Genomic DNA, 23,265 nt, shown 5'->3' on the forward strand with positions numbered 1-23,265 from the left:
TAGATTATGCCCACCCAAGTCACACCCTGACCTAACAAAAAGGAGAATAAAAAAGGCTCTCTAAAGTCAGGGCGTGACCATCCCACATAATCCCACTGGAGTTCTCTAGCTCTCACAGCCTGCTCTGTCTGTGTTTACTTTAGTTCTTATTGATCTATTGGTAACTTTGTAGGGGTCTTGAGATCTTCCTAGAGTGGTATACAGGATGTCTTCTCGCTTCAGAGCCAAAGGAAAATGTTGTTGTTTTACCAGACTATTTACATTTCCAAGAATGTATTTTACTGGACTCAATAGATGCAAAGTCAGTAATATACATCTTGGGTCTAGCTAAATCCACCACTCTACCATAGCTAATACCATTTCCCTGCTTATCTTATCTCGGCCACCAAAGGTTTGCTTGACTTAATTTTGCTCTAGTATTTTACATTAATGTCATGCCCAGGCTGCATATGGATGTATGGTATTTCAGAAATAGAGCATCAATGTGTCCTATTGCAGATGTACAACGTAAGGTGTTCTAAAGGGAATAGAACATGAGCACATTGGTTGGTAGACCCACGGATGGAGGACAGGACGTGGTGTTCAGCTCTGGCCCATTCTGAGCTACAGCCTTCCCTGTAGCTCAGTTGGTAGAGCATGGTGTTTACAACACCAGGGTTGTGGGTTCGATTCCCACGGGGGGCCAGCACAGAAAAAAAAATGTATGATATGTATGAAATTGTATGAAATGTATGCATTCACTACTGTAAGTCGCTCTGGATAAGAGCGTCTGCTAAATAACTAAAATGTAAATGTAAAATGTTCTGTCCATATTCACATCACTGGCTGGGAGACTGCATTACTGCAGTCACCTTTTCACTAGAGGACTGGTCTGGGGGTCACATAGTGTTTGTTACAAATGCACGGAGGCTTGTTGTGCAATTAACCTCTCTAGGGTAGGGGGCAGTATTTGCACGGCCGGATAAAAAACGTACCCGATTTAATCTGGTTATTACTACTACCCAGAAACTAGAATATGCATATAATTATTGGCTTTGGATAGAAAACACCCTAAAGTTTCTAAAACTGTTTGAATGGTGTCTGTGAGTATAACAGAACTCATATGGCAGGCAAAAACCTGAGAAGATTCCTTACAGGAAGTGCCCTCTCTGACCATTTCTTGGGCTTCTACACTCTCTTTATTGAAAACTGAGGATCTCTGCTGTAACGTGACACTTCCTACGGCTCCCATAGGCTCTCAGAAGGCGGCAAAACGGTGAATGATGCCTTTGGAGCCCCTGGCTGAAAAACAGTAGCGCAATTGGATAGTGGTCGATCAGAGAACAATGAGACTGGGGCGCGTGCACGAGGCGACACCATGTTTTTATTTTTTCGTCTTTGAACGAAAACAGGGTTTCCCGGTCGGAATATTATCACTTTTTTATAAGAAAAATCCCATTAAAAATGGATTTTAAACAGCGGTTGACATGCTTCAAAGTACGGTAATGGAATATTTAGATTTTTTTTGTCACGAAACGCGTCAGGCACGTCACCCTTCGTCACCCTTCGGATAGTGTCTTGAACGCACGAACAAAACAGAGGATATTTGAACATAACTATGGATTATTTTGAACCAAACCAACATTTGTTATTGAAGTAGAAGTCCTGGGAGTGCATTCTGACGAAGAACAGCAAAGGTAATCCAATTTTTATTATAGTAAATCTGAGTTTGGTGAGGGCCAAACTTGGTGGGGTTCAAAATAGCTAGCCCGTGATGGCGAGCTATCTACTCAGAATATTGCAAAATGTGCTTTTGCCGAAAAGCTATTTTAAAATCGGACATAGCGATTGCATAAAGGAGTTCTGTATCTATAATTCTTAAAATAATTGTTATGTTTTTTGTGAACGTTTATCGTGAGTAATTTAGTAAATTCACCGGAAGTTTGCGGTGGATATGCTAGTTCTGAACGTCACATGCTAATGTAAAAAGCTGGTTTTTGATATAAATATGAACTTGATTGAACAAAACATGCATGTATTGTATAACATAATGTCCTAGGAGTGTCATCTGATGAAGATCATCAAAGGTTAGTGCTGCATTTAGCTGTGGTTTGGGTTTATGTGACATTATATGCTATCTTGAAAAATGGGTGTCTGATTATTTCTGGCTGGGTACTCTGCTGACATAATCTAATGTTTTGCTTTCGTTGTAAAGCCTTTTTGAAATCGGTGTGGTTAGATTAACGAGAATCTTGTCTTTAAAATGGTGTAAAATAGTCATATGTTTGAGAAATTGAAGTAATAGCATATCTAAGGTATTTGAATAACGCGCCACGGGATTCCACTGGCTGTTGAGTAGGTGGGACGATTTCGTCCCACATACCCTAGAGAGGTTAAACTGAACGTTTTTTACTTCAGATCAACATGTTAACAACTCATACAAAACTCACTCATCCAATCCTCACACCTCCGTTTACACACAACGTGCCTGATACATTCTTAAAGCAACAGTATTCAATACTCAACTGAGCTACAACAATATATTACTGAACACAACATCCCCCCACATCACTCTAGTTCGCATAGTCTTTAAGCCACGAGGGAGGAGCTATGACCCGTTGGGGTTTCCCAGTGTTCAAAGGTGTGGCTGGTGGCAGGGGAACTGCGGGAATTTGAGGAATTTGAGGCCTGACTGGTTGAAGGGACCTGAACTGAGCCTGGTGTAGGGTGGAGGTGCGTGAGCCCCTTGACCATGTTCCTGCCCGTTGTGAATTGTGGACATATGGGTCAGGAAAGGATCCCCCACAGGCGAATGGACCTTTCTGAGGTGATTTGCATGGCAGCGGGATCCATCCTAAAATTGGCATGTTGCAGGCTCTAGCTGTCGTTCCACTCTCAGGGGCTAGGACCAAAATGAGGAGAGCTTGTTCCGACGGTTGTCAATCCTGATCCGCACCCAGTCCTGGGCCTTCAGGCTTGTTTGTTTCACTCTGTGAGATATGTCATAACGTTGTTTCATCCATTGCTGTGCCGCTCCAACATAGTCTTGCCTTGCTGCAAGCTTGTTCTTTTGTTTTGGGCAGAGGCAGTCCAAAGGGAGTTTCAGTTCCCTGCCAGTCATCAGGGAGGCAGGATACACCCCAGTTGTTGAGTGCTTGGTAGCCCTGATGTGGAGTAGTGGAAGGCACAGAGTCACATCAAAAGGTCGTCTCTCAGCCAAGTAGGCCCGTATTCCTTCCTTCAGGGTCCTGTTCAAGCGATCCACCCCTCCGTTTGCTTGAGGGCATCACACATCCGTCCAGATGTGCTTGATGGATTGCTTTTCAAGGTACACAGACAGATCATTTGAGACAAACCGGGGGTCATTGTCTGTTGTAATGGTGCTGAGCAACCCCCACCGGCAGAAGGGACTCAATGTCTCTGTCAATATTTTGCCACCAGACTATGTCCCTGCATCGTTGCTTCACCTTAAAGATGCCCAGGTGCCCCTCATAAGTCATCTGAAGCACTCACGATTTCAGGACCTCTGGAATCAGTGTGTGATGTCCTCTGGCACACTTCCTTCCATCATGAGAGCTCATCTCTCTCCCTGTGGAATGGCAGTAGGTCTCTGTCCACCATAGCAGGTCATCCTTCCCTGATGCAGGTGAGAAGCCTTGTGAGCAGCTCGTCATCCTGTGATGCCTGTCTGCGTTCCTCCATTGTGACTGTAGCTTCCAGTGGGCCATGAAGCATGTGGACCCAGTTGTCCCCCCCCTCTGTTGCATCACCCTCTGTTTCCATGCACACCATTGATGCCGGTGAGATCCTTCAGGACAGCAGGTCAGTCACAACATTGTGGCGTCCCGGGGTGAACTCTAGATCGAAATGATACAGATGGTCTGCCCATCTGAAAAGCCGTAGAGGCTTGAGTCCGGAGCCCTTTGTGGCCAGCAGGGCTGTGAGGGCTTGATGGTCTGTGCAGTTTGAATGGTCTGCTGTACAAGTACAAGTGCCAGCGCTCGCACACCCACATGCAAGCCAGGTCCTCCCGCTCTCCCACAGAGTACTTTTGTTCAGTTGGAGACAAGGCCCGTGTAGCAAAAGCCACTTGCCGCTCCATGCAGTTGAGCAAAACAGTTGAGACAAACAGCTCCAAGGGCGAGTGCCAAGGTATCACAGGTCACAATCGTTTGTGCTGATATGTCGAAGTGGGCCAATGTTGGGGTCGATGTGAGCTGGACCTTGAGCTCCTGCACAGCATCCCGACAGTCCTGAGTCCATGTCCATGGTGCGTCATTTTTCAGAAGCCGTCGAAGAGGGCTGGTTGTCTCAGAGTAGTTTAGAAGAAATCGTAAGTAGCATGTTGCCATGCCGAGGAATGACACCAGCTGTGCTGTGGACTGAGGCTCAGGCTAGGTGAGAATGGCATCCACATGGGACAAGATCCAAGGAACTCAACTTCTGACACCCCGAACGCACAATTTTCAGTGTTGAGTCTGACCCCATTCTCGAAGAGCTGACGAAACACCTGCTGCAAGCGAGAATCGTGCTCTGTCTGTGATGCACTGTGCACCACAATATCATCCAGATATATTTACACTCTAGGGATGCCTGCCAGGAGAAGAGTCATAATCTTCTGGAAACAGTTTTCAGCTGTGCTAACATAATTGCAAAAGGGTTTTCCAATGATCAATTAGCCTTTTAAAATGATAAACTTGGATTAGCTAACACAATGTGCCATTGGAACACAGGAGTGATGGTGCTGATAATTGGCCTCTGTACACCAGTATGTAAATATTCCATAAAAAAACCTGCCATTTCCAGCTACAATAGTCATTTACAATAATAACAATGTGTTTCTGATAAATGTTATGTTATTTTAATGGACAAAAAATGTTGCTTTTCTTTCAAAAACAAGGACATTTCTAAGTGACCCCAAACGTTTGAACGGTGTGTACATGTTTCAAGCAGTCCACCATAGTCCTTGTGCCCAAGAATGCCAAGGTATGTAAATGACAATCGCCCCGTAGCACTCAGATCTGTAGCCATGAAATACTTTGAAAGCTGGTCATGGCTCACATCAAAACCATCATCCCAGACACCGTGGACCCACTCGAATTTGCATACCTCCTCAACAGATCCACAGATGACGCAATCTCTATTGCACTCCACACTGCCCTCTCCTACCTGGACAATAGAAACACCTACGTGAGAATGCTGTTCGTTGACTACAGCTCAGTGTTCAACACCATAAATCCCTCCAAGCTCATCACTAAGCTCAGGAACTCTGGACTGAACACCTCCCTCTGTAACTGGATCCTGGACTTCCTGATGGGCCGCCCCCACACTGACCCTCAACACTGGGGCCCCTCAAGGGTGCGTGCTTAGTCCCTTCCTGTACACCCTGTTCGCCCACGACTGTGTGGCCGTGCACGACTCCAACACCATCATTAAGTTTGCTGACGACACAACGGTGGTAGGCCTGATCACCGACGATGATGAGACCGCGTATAGTGAGGAGATCAGTGACCTGGCTGTATGGTACCAGGACAACAACCTCTCCCTCAATGTCAGCAAGACAACGGAGCTGATCGTGGACTACAGGAAACGGAGGGCCGAGCACGCCCCCATCCACATTGTCGGGCTGAATTGGAGCGGGTCGAGAACTTCTAGTTCCTCTGTGTCCACATCACTAAGGAATTAACATGGTCCACACTCACCAACACAGTCGTAAAGAAGTCATGACAATGCCTCTTCCTCCTCAGGAGGCTGAATGTTTTTTACATGGGCCCTCAGAACCTCAAAAGTTCTACAGCTGCACCATTGAGATTATCTTGACTGGCTGCATCCCCGCTTGGTATGTCAACAGCTTGGCATCCGAGGGTAGTGTGTACGGCCCAGTACATCACTGGGGCAGATCTCCATGCCATCCAGGATCTCTATACAAGGCAGTGTCAGAGGAAGGCACTAAAAAATATTAAAGACTCCAGCCAACCAAGTCACAGACTGTTCTCTCTGCTACCACATGGCAAGTGGAACCCGATTCACCAAGTCTGGAACCAACAGGACACTGTTCAGCTTCTACCCCATAGCCTTAAGACTACTAAATAGTTACCAAAATAGCTTTCCTAACTATCTGCATTGACCCTTTTTGCACTAACTCTTTTGACTCATCACATATGTTGCTGCTACCTTTTATTATCTATCTTGTTGCCTAGTCACTTTACTGCTGCCTATATGTACATATCTACCTCAATTACGCCGTACCCCTACACATCGACTTGGTTCTGGTACCCTGTGTATATAGCCAAGTTATCGTTACTCATTGTTTTTATTCCTCATGTTATTATTTTTTCTGTATTTTTCACTCTGCATTGTTGGGAAGGGCCCGAAAGTAAGCATTTCACTGTTAGTCTACACCTCTTGTTTACAAAGCATGTGACAATTACAATTTGATTTGATTTTGATTTGATTTATGACTGTTGTGTTATTGGAGCAAAGCTCCATGAACCAACCCCATCTCAGTAGTGTAAAGTATGATTATTTAGAGATTGTGATATTGATACAGGCTGCCATTGCCCAGCTGTGGTTGTTCATCAGGTTGACACAACAAGCCATGTGGACAATATGGACGATACAGAGGATTACAGTATGTGCCTAGTGTCTCAGTGATACATCTCAGCTATTAGGTGACTAGATGATAATAGTTCCCCAGGAAATCAAGAGAACTGTGTATTTGTAGTTTTTTCTCTCCCCTCAATTTGCTAAAGCAAGAAGTACTTTGTTGCAACCCTTAATATGTGTAAAGGCCTGAGGAGTAAGAAGCCCTCAGTGTTTCATGTCTCCAGAAGTTCCTGAGCAGTGTGAAGTAATTACAGCTCCAGATCAACCTCCTTTTAGTCAAGTTTGACATTGGCAGTCTAGCTATGGGTCTCCAAAAGACCCCCCTTTTAACATATTGTGTTTGATTTATGCCTTAACCAGGGCAGAATTTGTCAATTAATTTATTTTGAATTGACCCATCTTGGTTACTCTCATGGTCTTGTCAGAATGTGAAATTCACTAGCCCAGCTTCTGGTAATAGTGTGTGTGCGCTCGGCCGTGCACATGCATGCATACAAGAGAGTGAGAGAATGACAGAGAGAGAGAGAATGACAGAGAGATAACAGAGAGAAAAAGAATGACAAAGATAGAACGACAGAGAGAGAATGGAGTGTCTTGTCCCACAGTTACCTCCGGAGAGGATGTTTGTTATGATTCATGATTTAGCAGCTCCCTGTGAAGCTCTACTGATGAGAGAGACATGACTATGGAATGACATGACGAATGTGAAAATAAACAGCTTGTGGTCTCATACATGGTTTACATACCTAACTTCTCACACTAAAACCTACACAGCAACCAAAAAACAAAGATAGCTCTGACTTTTTTTGTTGCTTTCATGGCACATTTCAGTGGATCTCTCTCACACCTGTTTGAACATGCTCATCATATCCAAAACAACTAAAATCCCTAAGCTTTCAGATTTGTATCATAAGCTTAGAATCCACGTGTGAACTCAACTAATAACTAAGTGAAGAACGTCAAAATGTGTTGTTTGCTTCTTCAAAGTGTAATGAGTGCGTTGAGAGTCGGGATGCAAGTTCAGGGAGTGAGCGTAAACATAAAATCATACAAGAACCCACGAACAATGCTTAGATATGAAACAGAAACAATAACACTTGGTGAAGGAACCAAAGGGAGTGACATATATAGGGAAGGTAATCAGGGAAGTGATGGAGTCCAGGTGAGTCTGATGACGCGCAAGTGCCTGTAACGATGGTGACAGGTGTGCGCCATAATGAGCAGCCTGGTGACCTAGAGGCCGGAGAGGGAGCATATGTGACACAAAGTAACAATAAAGAGATGCATCAGTCATGATGCTCTTGAATTATGAGACAAGTTATTGACACCTTCCTTTGGCAGGCAGGTAAAAAGTACTTTTCATATTTAAACCAGATTATGACCACAATATGAATGCCAGTACCAGGCCTCTCTGTTAGGCAGATGAAGCCTCTATGATAATGTAATCAGCTAAATCTGATGAGAGGCGCTCTGAAATGCAAATTATAATTTGACTCCACACTATAATCAAAGTGAATAATTATCCAGCCCTTGTAAAGATGCACTGATAATCTGATTCTGGACTCATACATCTTTGCTCTGAAAAAGAAACACATTAAACACAGTTCTTTCAAGGTGAAGGGATCATTAGGTTAATAGCACTTTAATGGTGTGAAGAAAGGTTTACAGAGATCGGTCATCTTGTACTCTCATTCACTAGTCATGCCTTGGTACGTCAAGAATGCCTTTGTCATGACTAGCCCTTTATTATACACACCCCACACAGACACATACATACACACACACACTCTCTCTCTCAGGATGAGAGTTCTGTCCTTACACAAAACCTCAGTCTCTTAATATGCCCTTCATGCCTGTGGAACTGGGTGGTGTTACCATGGAGACAGGGCTTTTGAGTCATATCCTCCGGTTGCAGGGCTGAGCTGCATGGCTCTGTACCCTGTACAGCTAGCTACGGACCCTCTGCAAAACACGCCGGAGCAGGTGAAATATCTGCACCTCAAAGAGCTGCCCCCCGCTGACCTCCACAATACTGTATTTCAAGCACCAATAAATTTCGCACTGATCCGTGCCCACAGATAGTGGATGAAGTAACTTAAAATGCTTTCTTAGGGCTGACATGGGATGAGGGATCAGGGTCTAGCAATTCCACTGGAACGTGAACAATAATTTGTTGAGTCGTTTGACATTTTTGATGCACACGATTTTTACAAAGGCCGTCAGATCACTGAAAGGTTTTGATGAGTTCATCCATGTACTGTAAGTGACACCCTCTCTTTTTGTAACTGTGCAACTGATCACCCACTTTTCTATTCTCAGACCAAAGTGAGATCAGCAATACATGGTAATGTCAGTGTAGCAAATAGATATGAACACAGGGAACATTAAAATAAAATCTTGTGGTATTTGTTTCATTAGTTCATTGTTGACATAGTCCCAAAATGCATCATACCGGCTGTATTTCTATATTTTGAAAGTTGTATATCTTGAAAACTTGATTGCTGACATGCAAAACATTTCGAGACTATGTACTGTATGTCAATAATGGACTAATTAAAAAAAATACAAAAATTGTCGCACCCCGTCTGTTTCACCTGTCCTTGTGATTGTCTCCACCCCTCTCCAGGTGTCACCCATCTTCCCTTTAACCCTCAGTGTATTTATAACTGTGTTATCTGTTTGTCTGTTGCCAGTTTGTCTTGTCTTGCCAATTCAACCAGCGGTTTTCCTAGTCCATCTTTTTCAGTCCTCCCGGTTCTGACCTTTTGCCTGCCCTGACACTGAGCCCACCTGTCTGACCATTCTGCCTGGCCCTGACCTCGAGCCTGACTGACCATTCTGCCTGCCCCTGATCTCGAGCATGCCTGCCGCACTGTACCATTTGGACTCTGACCTGGATGTGAACTCCTGCCTGACCTCGACCTGCCACTTGCCTGCCCATCGTTGGTCAATAAATATCATAGACTCAAACCATCTGTCTCCTGTATCTGCATCTGGGTCTCGTCTTGTGTCGTTACACCAGAACTCCAGTAGTGTGGCAGACTACGCAGTAGATTTTCTCACATTGACCGCTGAGAGTGCCTGGAATCCGGAGGCCCTGTTCGATAGCTTCCTTCACTGACTATCAGAGGAGATAAAAGACAAGCTTGCAGCTTGGGAGATACCTTTGGACCTCGATTCCCTCATCGCCCTTACCATTAGGATTGATGGGTGTCTACGGGAACGCAGGAGTGAGAGGAGGACGTGTCTTGGTCACACTCATTCATCCGCTGCTGCTTGCTCACCTCCGAAGGAATCCGGAGGTCCGCGAAGGCTACATTTCCGAGAAGATCCGAAGCCACCTGAGTTCCCTCAAATCATTGGCGATGGGTGAGTCAGACACACTGGAGCCTATGCAACTGGACAGAGCTAGAGTATCGCCTAGGGAACGTTCATGTAGGCTGAGCTCCAACTGTTGTCTGTTTTGTGGTGCTGCGAGGGATTTCATAGCTACCTGCCCAGTAAAGAGACCTGACTCATTAGTAGGTACGAGTACACTGAGCCAGACTCTTTTTGTAATCCTTCTGTGGGGAGACCAGGTTAAGTCCCTCCAGGTGCTCATTGACTCTGGGACAGATGAGTTTTATGGACGCTACCCTGGTATCGGAACTAGGTATCCCCACTCAACTCCTTTCCGTTCCCAAGGACGCTAGGGCACTGGACGGCCGCTCCATTGGAAGAGTCACGCACAGCACAATACCCATTAATCTGCAGGTATCTGGCAATTACAGTGAGTCTCTACAGCTTCTCCTTATTGAATCCCCTCATGTCCCTGTTGTGTTGGAATTTTCTTGGCTCCAAAAGCACAATCCTGTTATGGACTGGACCACGGGTTCAAACCCTGGGTTGGAGCCCGTTCTGTCACTCCCACTGCCGTAAAGCAGCGCAGCCACCCCTGAGATGTCCTCCTCTGGGTTTAACCTCTCTTGGGTAGGGGGCAGTATTTTCACGACCGGATGAAAAATGTACCCAAATGAAATGGCCTACTACTTGGGCCCAGAAACTAGAATATGCATATTAGCTGTGTTCCATAACGTTTTTCAAGACATTGGAATCGTCCGGTTGGAATATTATTGAAGTTTTATGTTAAAAAGGCCCTAAAGATTGATGCTATACAACGTTTGACATGTTTCATGTTTCATGTTTTTTTTTAACTTTTCGTCGTGAAATTTTGGGCACGCTTCCTACATTTGGAGTAGCTTACTGAATGCGCAAAGAACAAGGAGGTATTTGGACATAAATTATGGACTTTATCGAACAAAACCACATTTATTGGGGACCTGGGATTCCTGGAAGTGCCTTCTGATGAAGATCATCAAAGGTAAGTGAATATGTATAATGCTATTTATGATTTTAGATGACTCCAAAATGGCGGGTATCTGTATTGCCTGGTGTATGTTTCTGAGTGCCATACTCAGATTATTGCAAAGTGTGCTTTCCCCGTGAAGCTTTTTTGAAATCTGTCACAGCGGTTGCATAAAGGAGAAGGTTATCTATAATTCTTTGAATAACAGTTTAATATTTTATCAACGTTTATGATGAGTATTTTTGTAAATTGTTGTGCCGATTCACCGGGAGTATTGGAGGCAAAAACATTTCTGAACATCACGCACCAATGTAAAATGCTGTTTTTGGATATAAATATGAACTTTATCGAACAAACATGTACATGTATTGTCTAACATTGAGTCCTAGGAGTGTTACCTGATGAAGATCGTCAAAGGTTAGTGCTTAATTTTAGCTGAATTTCTGGTTTTTGTGACCTCTCTCCTGCTTGGAAAATGGCTGTGGTTTTTCTTGTGTTGTCCCTGTCCTAACATAATCTAACTTTATGCTTTTGCCGTAAAGCCTTTTTGAAATCGGACAATGTGGTTACATTAATGAGAAGTGTATCTTTAAAATGGTGTAAAATAGTCGTATGTTTGAGAACTTTGAATTATGACATTTTGTTGTTTTGAATTTGGCGCTCTGATTTTTCACTGGCTGTTGAATAGTGTGAACCGTGGGTTCCACCTGCCCAAGAGAGGTTAAGTAAAGCCTCGGATTTCCCTACTGTTCCCGCAGAGTAACATGATCTCCTGGAGGTATTCAACAAGGCTTGTGCTACATCTCTTCCTTCGCTTCGTCCCTACAATTGTGCCATTGACCTCCTGGGCACCACAAAACCTCGAGATTGGCCATGTTCCCTATCCGGCCCCGAGACCAAGGCCATGGAGGAGTACATTGAGGACTCTCTGGCTGCTAGGAGCATTCATTCTTCTGCATCCCCTGTAGGCGCAGGGCTTTTCTTTGTGGAAAAGGACAAGACCCTACGTCCATGCATCGACTACCGGGGCCTCAATGACATCACGATTAAGAATCGTTACCCCTTGCCACTCCTCTCCTCTGCTGTCAAACCTCTCCAGGGGGCTACCAACTTTTCCAAGTTGGACCTTCGGAATGCCTACCATCTTGTTCGGAAACGCGAGGGGGATGAGTGGAAGACAGCTTTCAACGCGGCCAGTGGACACTTTGATTATCTGGTCATGCCGTTTGGGCTCACCAACGCTCCCTCTGCTTTCCAGGCCCTGGTGAACGATGTGCTCCGTGATATGCTGAATCATTTTGTGTTTATCTATCTCGATGACATCCTTGTCGTCTTCTGGTCTGCCCAAGAACACGTCCTTCAGCGCTTCCTGGAGAACCAGTTGTTTGTGAAAGCTGAGAAGTGTGAGTTTCACTGCTATACTATCTCCTTTCTGGGATACGTCTTCACTGAAGGAAATGTCTAGATGGATCTTGAATTAGTGAGAGTGGTGGTGGATTGGCCCCAACCCACATCCAGAGTGCAATTGCAATGTTTCCTGGGGTTTGCTCATTTCTACTGCCACTTCATCCGGGGCTACAGCACCCTGGCGGCTCTCCTCTCTGCACTCACTTCTCCCAAGGTACCTTTCACATGGTCCCCAGCTGTTGACAAGGCTTTTGTGGATCTTAACCTGTTGGGGCTAGGGGGCAGTATTTGCACGGCCGGATAAAAAACGTACCCGATTTAAACTGGTTACTACTCCTGCCCAGAAATGAGAATATGCATATAATTAGTCGATTTGGATAGAAAACACTCAAAAGTTTCTAAAACTGTTTGAATGGTGTCTGAGTATAACAGAACTCATATGGCAGGCCAAAACCTGAGAAGATTCCATACAGGAAGTGCCCTGTCTGACAATTTGATCTCCTTCTGTGGCATCTCTATCAAAAATATAGAAACTCTGCTGTAACGTGACATTTTCTAAGGCTTCCATTAGCTCTCAGAAGGCGCCAGAAAGTGGAATGACGTCTCTCCTGTCTCTGGGCGAAAAACAGCAGGAGATTTTGTGAGGGGTCAGGTTGAGAACAGTGACACTGGAGATGCGCGTTCATGTGAATTCTCAATTTTTTTTCTTTCAGTCTTTGAATGAATACAACGTCGCCCGGTTGGAATATTATCGCTATTTTACGAGAAAAATAGCATAAAAATTGATTTTAAACAGCGTTTGACATGCTTCGAAGTATGATAATGGAATATTTTGGATTTTTTTGTCACGAAATGCGCTCGCGCATCACCCTTCGCATACTGACCTGAATGCATGAACAAAACGGAGGCATTTGAATATAACTATGGATTATTTGGAACCAAAACAACATTTGTTGTTGAAGTAGAAGTCCTGGGAGTGCATTCTGGCGAAGAACAGCAAAGGTAATCCAATTTTTCTTATAGTAAATCTGAGTTTGGTGAGGGCCAAACTTGGTGGGTGTCAAATTAGCTAGCCGTGATGGCCGGGCTATGTACTCAGAATATTGCAAAATGTGCGTTCGCCGAAAATATATTTTAAAATCTGACATAGAGATTGCATAAAGGAGTTCTGTATCTATAATTCTTAAAATAATTGTTATGTATTTTGTGAACGTTAATCGTGAGTAATTTAGTAAATTCACCGGAAGTTTTCAGTGGGTATGCTAGTTCTGAACATCACATGCTAATGTAAAAAGCTGGTTTTTGATATAAATATGAACTTGATTGAACAAAACATGCATGTATTGTATAACATAATGTCCTAGGAGTGTCATCTGATGAAGATCATCAAAGGTTAGTGCTGCATTTAGCTGTGGTTTTGGTTTTTGTGACATATATGCTTGCTTTGAAAATGGCTGTGTGATTATTTTTGGCAGGGTACTCTCCTGACATAATCTAATGTTTTGCTTTCGCTGTAAATCCTTTTTGAAATCGCACAGTGTGGTTAGATTAACGAGAGTCTTGTCTTTAAAATGGTGTAAAATAGTCATATGTTTGAGAAATTGAAGTTATAGCATTTTTGAGGTATTTGTATTTCGCGCCACGCGATTCCACTGGCTGTTGACTAGGGCAAACGTCCCACCTTGCCCAGGGAGGTTAAGCATTGGTTCACTACTGCCCTCGTCCATCCGGACCCCTCCCGTCAGTTTGTTTGAGGTCGATGCTTCTGACATTGGAGTGGGGGCCATCCTGTCCCAATGATCTGCTCAGGGCGAAAAGCTCCATCCCTGTGTCTTCCGGTCCCATCTTCTCAACTCCGCTGAGAGAAATTACGACGTAGGTAACTGGGAACGACCGGCGGTCAAGATGGCGCTGGAGGAGTGGAGGCACTGGCTGGAAGGAGCGGAACATGCATTTTCCCTCTGGGTGGAGTCTCGCAAACTTTCCCTCCGTTTCATTGGTCCCTTCCCCATTACTAGAGTCCTTAGTCCCACTGCTGTTCGTCTTCTGTTACCCCGTACCCTCCATATACACCCTATTTTTCATGTGTCCAGGATTAAGCCCTTGTCTCACAGCCCTTTGTCTTCTGTTTCCAGGCCCCTCCCCCCTCCCTCCTGTGTCATCGATGGCCATCATGTGTACAGGGTGAGACGCCTCCTGTGTGTTCGACCACGGGGCAGGGGTTTCCAGTACCTGGTTAACTGGGAGCATTTTTTGCCCAGAGGAAAGGTGCTGGGTCCCCGCTAAGGACATCCTGGACCCGGCTCTCATTGCCAATTTTCACCGCCAGTACCCCGGTCAACCAGGTATGTGCCCAGGAGGACACCAGGTGGTGCCCCTAGAGGGGGCTACTGTCACACCCTGATCTGTTTCACCTGTCCTTGTGATTGTCTCCATCCCCCCGCCAGGTGTCACATCTTCCCTATTACCCTCAGTGTATTTATACCTGTGTTCTCTGTTTGTCTGTTACCAGTTCATCTTGTCTTGCCAAGTCAACCAGCATTTTTCCTAGTCTCTCTTTTCTAGTCCTCCCGGTTCTGACCTTTTGCCTGCCCCTGACCTCGAGCCTGCCTGCCGCTTTGTACCGTTTGGACTCTGACCTGGTTATGAACTCTTCCCTGTCCTCGACCTGTCTCATGCCTGCCAACGTTGTTCAATAAATAACAGAAGACTCGGAACCATCTGCCTCATGTGTCTGCATCTGGTTCTCGCCTTGTGTCATTATAAAAATATATTTTTTGGGTGGAGTTTCCCTTTAAGCCACCACTAACACTGTTTACAGTGGACAGATTATGTGTATTTGTTGCTTTTTGGTGATCATTAAGCCAAATATTTCTCAAGCTAGAAATTCTGAGGGTCTAAATATTCATAATTTCTCATTTGTCACAACAGACCGTTGTTTCTTTCTGGCCATGCTGGGTGGCAGGGGCTGTTTGACTTCCATTCAAGTCTGTAGTTGTGGGGAGATTCAATATAATTTTCATGTACACTGAACAAAAATATAAACGCAAAGTGTAAAGTGTTTTCATAAGCTGAAAGATGTTCCATACTCAAACATATTTCTCTCAAATTTAGTTTACATCATTGTTAGTGAGAATTTCTCCTTTGCACAGATAATTCACCCACCTGACAGGAGTGACATATCAAGAAGCTGATTAAACAGCATGATTACACAGATGCACCTTGTGCTGGGGACAATAAAAGGCCACTTTAAAATCTGCAGTTATGTCACAAAACAGAATCCCACAGATGTGTCAAGTTTTGACAGAGTGTGCAATTGGCATACTGACTGCAGGAATGTCCACCAGGGCTGTTGCCAGATAATTTCATGTTAATTTATCTACCATTAGAGAGAACTTTGGAGAATTTGGCAGTACGTCCAACCGACCTCACAACCGCAGACCACGTTTAACCACACCAGCCCAGGACCTCCACATCCTGCTTCTTTACCTGTGAGAGTCTGAGACCTGCCACCCAGACAGCTGATAAAACTGATGAGTAGTTGTCTGAAATAAAGCTGTTTTGTGGGGAAAACTCATTTTGATTGGCTAGGCCTGGCTCCCAAGTGGGTGGGCCTATGCCCTCCCAGGCTCACCCATGGCTGCACCCCTACCCAGTCATGTTAAATCTATAGATTAGGGCCTAATGATTGCATTTAAATTGACTGATTTCCTTATATGAACTGTAACTCAGTAAAATCTTTGAAATTGTTGCATGTTGTGTTTATTTTTTTCAGTATATATGCTGAGTTGGGTGAGCAGTGACTTATTTTTTTCTTTCTTGCAGATGTCATCAATGATCTTTATCTCTGCAGCACAAAATGGAAATGTTGTTCATGGTCACGAGACCACTGGACCTTTGCTCTTCACGGTGCGCAGGAGTAGGGTCATGACATTCAGACACCGCACCGTGCCGTTCTCACATGATTGGTGGAGGAGAGCAGAACCCTGACTCCGGGGTTAGAGATGAAGGCGAGCGCTCTGGGCTGAGGCATGCATCTCATTACTGTAGCAGAGGCCTCTGGTGGGGAAAGAGGAACAGAAGGACACATAGAGGGGCTTGGGAGAGGTTTGGAGAGGCAAAGGACTCACAGCCAAGAGGATGGGAATGGTGGGGCCCAGCGGGCAGACAAAGTCATGTACAACAGGCCTAAGTGGCAGAGTGGCAGGGAACAAAGAGAAGCCTTCCTTCCCTCACGCCACACATTGAATATGCCCTCGGCTTGGAATCTTAACAGATGGTGACTATTTCTCTCAGTATATCTTTATTAATACTTTTGCATAATACTGTATGTTTGGATCATACTGTACTTTTGCACATTTACAACTTATTGTGGCCCGATGAACCACGTTGTGCATAATTTGAAAGTTAGAGGTTATATTTTAGCAAACTCTCTCAGTCTTGACTGAAGTACAAAGCAGCACATTATGGTAATTTTTCTCTACTGCAAACACAATATTCAATTTAGGGAGAGACTTCATTTCAATATTTATGCTCATTCTTAATGCAACCTACATTGGCCCTAGATACCAGTCCTCGTGGACTTGGAGAGTACACTGCGGTTCTATAATAATGTTCTTTCATTATTCCCTGGGTCTTCTGAAAGGGCGAATAGCCCGGAAACTCCATGTTTCTTTTTTTATGATAAACCTAGATTGTCATTAGGACAGCATGGCTGCACAGAGAGCCCTTGATGAAATACTCAGAGTCATACTTCACTGTCTGAAGAGTTATTCTGCTTCACCAAGATCTCCTTCATTTATTAAGACACAACAATGGTCTGAGCAGAGTTATTAAAAGCCTTTACAATCTCCCCACATATTTCTGAGAAGCTCTCTCTATCAAGGTGGACTTTCTCCATAGAACAGAACACCTGTAGTACCTCTTCATTAATTTTTAATATGTGGCCCTCTTCACATGCTTTCATGTCATTCCACCCAACTCATTGTTTATTATTATTATTAACCCTTATTTTACCAGGTAAAATGACTGAGAACCCATTCTCATTTACAGCAACAACCTGGGGAATAGCTACAGGGGAGATGGGGGAGATGAATGAACCAATTGTAAGCTGGGAATGATTAGGTGACCATGATGGTATGAAGGCCAGATTGGGAATTTAGCCAGGACACCGGGGTTAGCACCCCTACTCTTACGATAAGTGCCATGGGATCTTTAGTGACCACAGAGAATCAGGACACCCGTTTAACGTTCCACCCAAAAGACAGCACCCTACTCAGGGCAATGTCCCCAATCACTGCCCTGGAGCATTGGGATCTTTTTTTAGACCAGAGGAAAGGGTGCCTCCTACTGGCCCTCCAACACCTCTTCCAGCAGCATCTAATCTCCATCAAGGACCAACCCTGCTTAGCTTCAGAAGCAAGCCAGCACTGGGAGGCAGGCTGGTTTGCTGATTGTTTCATGTGAATTTTATTTGATTTATTATCTACTCAAAAACATTGCTAAAAGGAAAGTTTACCCTTCTTTTGTAAATGTTATGGAAGACAGTACATCTTCACAATGGAATATACTGTAACTTCTGGTCAGGTCTGCCCAATGTCCTATTTCTTAACACCAGTGAAGGGAACCTGCCTTTAACATGCACACTTCACTCCACTTCAACTACAAGCTTGTTATACCTTTGGTAGTTTCATCAGACAAAGGATGGACGATCAAACATGCAATAGCTCAGTCTTTCAATAGTAACCCTAATTATTATCATGATTGGAGAACGCATCTCTCTTAGCTGTACGTACAATAGAGAATACATAATTGAGAGGTTGAATATAGTGTGTATCATAAATGGCAATAATGGAAGGAAAGTTGGAGCATAACTAATAATATCAGTTAACAAAAATGTATGCATAGTTCAGTATAAACTAATGTATAGAATTTATTATACAAGAGACACAATTCACAAATTATACAGCACAACAGCAGAGTCATGCGTAAATCTAATAATGACTCAATAATCAATGCTTTCTGGGAATGCTATAAAGTCTGGAAGTTGTGAGTGGAGCTAGAAAGTTGGCTGTCAGAAGTATTACAATCCGCCTGTCTGCATATTTCAATACATTGCATATTTATTTTTATTTTACCTTTATTTAACTAGGTAGGCTAGTTGAGAACAAGTTCTCATTTACAACTGCAACCTGGCCAAGACAAAGCAAAGCAGTTAGACACACAACAACAGAGTTACACATGGAATAAACAAACATAAAGTCAATAATACAGTAGAAAAAAAAGTATATATACAGTGTGTGCAAATGAGGTAAGACAAGGGAGGAAAGGTAATAAAACAGGGCATAGTGGCGAGGTAATTACTGGAGTGATAGATGTGCAGAAGATGAATGTGCAAGTAGAGATACTGGGGTGCAAAAAAAATAATAATACAGTATGTGAATGAGGTAGTTGGACGGGCTATGTACAGGTGCAATGATCTGTGCGCTGCTCTGACAGCTGATGCTTAAAGTTAAAGTCTCCAGCTTCAGCGATTTGCAGTTTGTTCCAGTCTTTGGCAGCAGAGAACTGGAAGGAAAGGCGGCCAAGGGAGGAATTGGCTTTGACCAGTGACCAGTGAAATATACCGGCTGGAGCGGGTGCTGAGGGTGGGTGTGGCTATGGTGACCAGTGGACTGAGATAAGGTGGGTCTTTACCTAGCAAAGACTTGTAGATGACCTGGAGCCAGTGGGTTTGGCAACGAGTATGAAGCGAGGGCCAGCCAACAAGAGCGTACAGGTTGAAGTGGTGGGTAGGTTATGGGCTTTGGTGACAAAACGGATGGCACTGTGATAGACTGCACCCAATTTGTTGAGTAGAGTGTTGGAGGCTATTTTGTAAATGGCATCGCCAAAGTCGAGGATTGGTAGTATGGTCAGTTTTACGAGGGTATGTTTGGCAGCATGAGTGAAGGATGCTTTGTTGCGAAATAGGAAGCCAATTCTAGATTTAATTTTGGATTGGAGATGCTTAATATGGGTCCAGAAGGAGAGTTTACAGTCTAACCAGACACCTAGGTATTTGTAGTTGTCCACATATTCTAGTCAGAACCGTCCAGAGTAGTGATGTTGGACGGGCGGCCAGGTGCGGGCAGCGATCGGTTGAAGAGCATGCATTTAGTTTTACTTGCATTTAAGAGCAGTTGGAGGCCACGGAAGGAGAGTTGTATGGCATTGAAGCTCGTCTGGAGGTTAGTTAGCACAGTGCCCAAAGAAGTGCCAGAAGTATACAGAATGGTGTCGTCTGCATAGAGGTGGATCAGAGAATCACCAGCAGCAAGAGCGACATCATTGATGTATACAGATAAGAGAGTCGGTCCGAGAATTTAACCCTGTGGCACCCCCATAGAGACTGCCAGAGGTACGGACAACAGGCCCTCCAATTTCACACACTGAACTCTATCTGAGAAGTTGGTGAACCAGGCGAGGCAGTCATTTGAGAAACCAAGGCTGTTGAGTCTGCCAATAAGAATGTGCGTCGAAAGCCTTAGCCAGGTCGATGAATACAGCTGCACAGCATTGTCTCTTATTGATGGCAGTTAGGATATCGTTTAGGACCTTGAGCGTGGCTGAGGTGCACCCATGACCAGCTCGGAAGCCAGATTGCATAGCGGAGAAGGTACGGTGGGATTCGAAATGGTCGGTGATTTGTTTGTTAACTTGGCTTTCGAAGACCTTAGAAATCCAGGGTAGGATAGATATAGTTCTGTAGCAGTTTGGGTCTAGAGTGTCTCCCCTTTTGAAGAGGGGGATGACCGCAGTAGCTTTTCAATCTTTGGGGATCTCAGACGATACGAAGGAGAGGTTGAACCGGCTAGTAATAGGGGTTGCAACAATTTCGGCAGATAATTTTAGAAAGAGGGTCCAGATTGTCCAGCCTGGCTGATTTGTAGGGGTCCAGATTTGGCAGTTCTTTCAGAACATCAGCTATCTGGATTTGGGTGAAGGAGAAATGAGGGCGAGTTGCTGTGGGGGGTGCAGGGCAGTTGACCGGGGTAGGGTATCCAGGTGGAAAGCATGGCCAGCCGTAGAAAAATGCTTATTGAAATTCACAATTATCGTGGATTTATCAGTGGTGACAGTGTGGACAGCTGGGAGGAGGTGCTCTTATTCTCCATGGACTTTACAGTGTCCCAGAACTTTTGTAGTTTTTGTTACACGATGAAATATTCTGTTCGAAAAAGCTAGCCTTAGCTTCCTAACTGCTTGTGTATATTGGTTCCTAACTTCCCTGAAAAGTTGCATATAACGGGGGCTATTGATGCTTATGCAGCACGCCACAGGATGTTTGGGGGTGTAGTGAGATACCAATGGGCTGGGTGATTCTCTTCTCATCACTCATCTTGAAAAAACGTATATTAAAATCTTGGAAGTCAAATCAATCCGCCATTATTAACACAATGGAAAAATCGAGTGATTTATTATTGAAATATTGAAATAGCAAGTGCGACTGAGAAAAAGTAGCAAACAATAATGCAGGCACTAGGGATGGGGGTGTGATCATGTGGGTCTGGGCAGATGAGATGAAGACATTGTTTGTGTGTGTCTGGAAGGCAAAAATTTTAATGGTTTAAAGCACTTAACTGGTCTAGATTTAATTGGTCTAGTCCTTCTCATTAGCTCCCCAACAGCCCAAAGCAATTATTCATGGTGAGTAATGTGTATTTATCTGAACATGTTAATGGTAAAAGTGTCCTTTCAGCTGTAGCTTTAATGAGCATGTACCATTTAATGAGAGAAAAAATATGTTTGTATAGACTTTGACACCCCTAACTACTACTTCTTTATGGCAAAAGATGTGAAGGCACAGTCGTACAATGATTTTGAGAGTTACACAGTATCATATCATAAAAGATACATAACAGTTTACAGTAACAGTTTGTATGCCATAGCATAGATGAAGGAATGATTATATGTTTATTATGGCACTGATATCAGAGAGGAAGTGGCGAAGCGAGAGGCTCCACTCCTGTCAATTTGTCCATTCGAGAATACAGCGATAAGCAGACCAAGCGGGGATTTTTTGTATGGAAGTGTATGAGAAAGTGTTGGATTTGGTAAACAAAAAAAGTGATTGCTAATTTGCTAAGTGATGCTTATTTGATCGAATAGTTGTTTCGTAACATTTAGGTTGTTACAAATGTACTGATATAAGTTGGACACACGTGGCATCTCGGCAACAAACAAAAAAGATATGTATTTTATATCGGAGTTGTGTCTGTTGTTCACACGCTGTCACATCCTGACCAGTAAAGGGGTCATTTGTAATTGTAGTATGGTCAGGGTGTGGCAGGGGGTGTTTGTTTTGTGTGTTTTGGGGTTTTTTGGTTCTAGGGGATTTTGGTTCTAGTTTTCTATTTCTATGTTTCTTTTTCTATGTGTGGCCAAGTATGGCTTCCAATCAGAGGCAGGTGTCTTTCGTTGTCTCTGATTGGAAGCCATACTTAGGCAGCCTGTTTTTCCTGTGTTTTTGTGGGTGGTTGTTTTCTGTATAGCCTGTGTGCCTTATGGAACTGTTTCGTCATCTGTTTATATTTTGAGTGTTCTTTCTAAATAAAGATGAGCACTATACCCGCTGCATTTTGGTCACCGTTCATCGATGCCTCTGACACACGCATATCTGCTCACTCATTGGTTGGAATTTTCCCACCTGATCCCACCGCCACCCACCAGCCTTTTCGCCACTGTGACAACGACTCCTATTAGGGCAGAGGCAAGAACATCTTATCATTATATAGAGCGTCTCTGCTATTATGCAGAAATCTACATTAGAGTTTTTCCCAATTGTTTACACACTCAAACTGACCCATGAGGAACAATGACCCAAACTCATTCAGCAGAACCATGTACCAAATCTGCAACACTAATGGCACATGTTTTGCTTTACACTCAGATTGCAATTCTATAACAAACATTTGGCATAACGTAACGTACCTTTGGCACAAACTTCACATGTATTGTGTGCAAATGAAAAGCAACACTGTTCAAAAAGCTAAGCTCAATTTCCAATTTATCACTTTCACTCTTCACATGCAAACACTAATTGGTAAATGTTCACTTTGCAATCAGACCTTGGTATAGATAAAAAAAGGCCACCAGTGAGATCTCCTGTGTTTGGAGAACAATGAAAGCAAACTTGTCAAAGAGAGGTAGAGGTGGGGGTAGAGGTAGAGGTGGAGGAAGACCAAGAACAAGAACAAAAACAAGAAGAGTAATCTCTGATGAAATTCAGTCGACTGTGGTGGACCATGTGGTCAACAATGGTTTGACCTTGAGAGAGGCTGGGCAGAGAGTGCAGCCCAATCTGAGCCACTTCCATCATCTGGACGTTCCACAATGGGAATAGGTATGTACTGCAGACATTGGACCTACAGTGTCTGCTACTTTTATTACTTGACAGTTGTCGTGTCTTTGGCTATGCCGGATTAAGTGATATGACATGCTAACTTAAATTATTTCTCTGTAATTAACTTAAATTATTTCTCTGTAATTAATATTACCTGATTAAGCTAATCATGTAAATGTAATTAACTAGAAAGTTGGGGCACCACAGAAGAACGTTTATAGAGCTGTTATCTTCCGAATAAACTCTTAAAATACTTAGTAATATTTTACATCGATAGCAGTCAATATTAACCCTTATCTTATTTTCAGTCTCATCATGAAAGTTGTAAATTCTTGGTTATCTTCACGAACCCTGGCTAACAAGTTGAATCAGCAATACAAAATTGGGTTTAATTATTTATTTACTAAATACCTAACTAATCACACAGAATTACAAATACACCGAATACAATTGATGTCATACAGAAAACGTCCTCGTGGACGGAGCCTGTATCATGGCTGGTTACACAAAGGAAGGGGGGGTTGGGCTTGAAGCGCGGGAAGAT

The sequence above is a fragment of the Salmo trutta genome, chromosome 26 (assembly GCF_901001165.1).
Source record: "Salmo trutta chromosome 26, fSalTru1.1, whole genome shotgun sequence".
NCBI classification, from domain to species: domain Eukaryota; kingdom Metazoa; phylum Chordata; class Actinopteri; order Salmoniformes; family Salmonidae; genus Salmo; species Salmo trutta.